At 59.0% G+C, this 2,817-nt stretch overlaps 1 protein-coding gene across 1 annotated transcript in view; it reads left to right on the top strand.

Moving 5' to 3' along the window:
- Window positions 1-6: 6 nt before the first annotated feature.
- The window catches only part of ANK2 (ankyrin 2), a 281,207-nt gene continuing 278,396 nt past the window's right edge, over window positions 7-2,817 (top strand). Inside the window, 1 exon segment of the mRNA XM_025050926.1 lies at window positions 7-134. The gene's annotated coding sequence lies outside the window, so the exon portion shown is untranslated.

Genomic DNA, 2,817 nt, shown 5'->3' on the forward strand with positions numbered 1-2,817 from the left:
AGCAGCTGCCGGCAGAGGGCCCCGCCCCGCCCTGGTTCGGACGGTCCCCTGCTGTGTCGCCGCGGTTTGCATTTTCTGGCTTTGTGGCTGGGTCTGGCTGCAGTGAGACCCGAGAGGGGACGGGTGTCTGCCCGGTAAGCAGGGCCGGGGAGGGTGGTGGCTCTTGGTGACTCCCTCCTGATGCTGAGCGGCGGGCTGTGTCTGCGCCAGGGATTTCGTCGCCCCTCTTTCCTGCCTCGGGGAGGGGGCGGCGGCGGCGGGGCGAGCGCCCCAGCACCGCGCAGGGCGGGCGGCTCCGGGCCGGGGGCAGTGCCGGCCTCCTTCCGTGGCCAGGTTTACGCGGGGTGGAGTCAGCTGGCAGAACAGGTGCGGGTGGTGGGCGATGGAACCCCCCTTGCCCAGCGAGCAAATTGTCTTTCCTGCCTCAAAAGCCCAATTAAAGTGCCGTGAGAGGGGCCAGGGCTGCAGAGTCCTAAGCGCTGGTTTTGGGTTCTGCTGGTCAGGAGCATCACATGTGCACGCGCGTGTATCGGGGGAGACGTCGCTCTGCCATGTTTAGGTGTGGCCTCTTCAGAGAGGAGGCAGACAACCCCGGGATTGTCACTGGCCCCGGGCGTGCCGCACGGACTCTGTGCACTGGGGGTGCCTGCCTGGGGCGGAAGGGGCTGCACAGGCAGACTTGGGGCGAGGGCTGCTGGCAGCCTGGGTGCTTTCCTCCAGCTCTTGGTGGAGCTCGGTGTGGGACGGCCACCTGCAGGACAGCCAGCAAAGGCTGAGCAATATGGCTCTGTCTTTAGCCACTGGGAAAATGGTTTTTGTTTCGTGGGGTAACCCCAGTCTTTTCGGTGAGTGTGCACAAACCATGGGCTTTCGGGCCAAAGACTGGTTCCAGAAAGGTTCCGGCTCTGAAGAAACTTCGGGGTTCCTGAGGAGAGGCGGGTGTCTGCGGGTCCACCCTCTCGGCCTCCGTGACAGGGGAGGGAGCAGGCAGGGGCTCCCCCACCCGCAGCCCTGCGAACCCGGCCATTCACGGGACGCTTTGTCCGCTGAGTGGCAGAGCAGTCGGGGTCCCCATGCATCCCTGAACCCCGGAAGCGGAGGACAGCCGGATAAAATGGAGCCACTGAGATGCGGCTCCCAGCCACCCCACCCACCTCGCCTCCTCCCTTGCTGCTGGCCGAGGCCAGGTTTGTGTGCAAAGGCGGCCAGCACTGCTTGTCATTGTGTCAGTCGTCTCTGAGAAGCTGACAGAGGGCACGGGACATGCTGCTGTCCTGGGTGGGGACACGGGCGAGCAGGGTGAACAGTGTTTCGGGGTCCCTTCCTGAACGGATCTCAGCCACACCTCTGAAACGGTGCCATGCTTGGGCACATGGTCCCTGCCTGCCACACCCAGGAGCCCGCCTGCGCCCGCCGCCTGCTCTCGGGCTAACGATGCCCATTGTGGGAGTTTCAGAATTCTATTTCTTCAAAAATTAGTATTTTCTTCTGAAAAGAAATGGACCTTCTCACTTCCCGCCCACCACACGAACCCTGTGTAGGGCCTTGCTGTTGATCGGCTGCTTCAGCGGGCTGGTGACGGCCGGGTGGCTGGCTGCACCCCGATCGCCACTGCTCAGGAAGGCACGTGGGTATGGGGCCTGGGGCTGGGACAGACCTTAGGGACTGACGGTTCACCCCAACTTTACAGGGGTGCTGGCCAGAGTTGTGTGTGTGCTGAGAGCCAGCATCGGACCAGAACTCGGCCCCTGACTCCAGCCCTGCCGCCCTCACGTGACCCAGGGGACCTTGTCCCATAAGACCAGGCTGCTGTGGCCTTATCTAGCCGTGGCATCATAGAATAGTGACATCCTTACATTTTGCCTTCCTGAGACTGCGGAGGAGGTCGCAAAGCCACTCAGAGGAGGGCAGGGCCGTGTTCTCGGGGGGCAGCGTGTGTGTGCGCTTTGTGGCTCATGCGAGGAGCTCCCCAGGGGCGGGCCGCCTGTTCTCCAGTCTTGCCCTGCTGGGGTGCGCAGCCCTGGCTAATGGACGGGTCAGGGTTCAGTTACGGGAAATCGATGCCGCAGGAACGTTCGGGAGCTTCCGCCCGTCCGAGCAGTTTTCTGAGTCACGTCAGCGTTTCTTTTTTGCAGGCCCGTTCGTGGTGGCGAGTTTAAAGTCGTTTAAGAGATGTTTAAAGTTTCAGATGAGTAGATAAAGAAGAAAGAAGAGCTGGTATATACACAAAATGGAATATGACTCAGCCAGAGGGAAGAAGGGACTCTTGCCATCTGCAACCCCATGGGTGGACCCAGAGGGTACCGAGCTGAGTGGAGACGGTCAGACAGAGAGACAGATGCGCATGATTTCCCTTACACGTGGAATCTGAGGAACAAAATAAAACAGAAACAAAGTTGTAGACAGAGAGAACATTGAGGGTTGCCAGACGGGAGGGGGCGAGTGGGCGGGTGAAAAGGGGAAGGAATTAAGAAGTACAAATTGGTAGTTACAAAGTAGTCATGGGCACGCAGGTGCAGCCCAGGGGCTACAGTCAGTAACACTCGTAACTACGGCTGGTGTCAGATGGGCACTGGATTTATTGCGGGTGATCACTTCTTAAGTTATGTGGGTGTATAAATCACCACGTTGTGCGCCGGAAACTAATATAATGTACGCCAACTGTAATTTAAAAAATTATTTAAAAATTAAAAAAAAGAGAAAATAAACTAAACTTTCAGTGTAACTTACTCTCGTCAGATTAGTGCTAGACCCAAAAAAGATGTTCAGGCAATCCCGGAGTGACAGGACGCACGGACGCCCCCGAGGCCCGCGTGA

This window comes from Pteropus alecto, unplaced genomic scaffold (genome assembly GCF_000325575.1).
Source record: "Pteropus alecto unplaced genomic scaffold, ASM32557v1 scaffold17, whole genome shotgun sequence".
Taxonomy (NCBI): domain Eukaryota; kingdom Metazoa; phylum Chordata; class Mammalia; order Chiroptera; family Pteropodidae; genus Pteropus; species Pteropus alecto.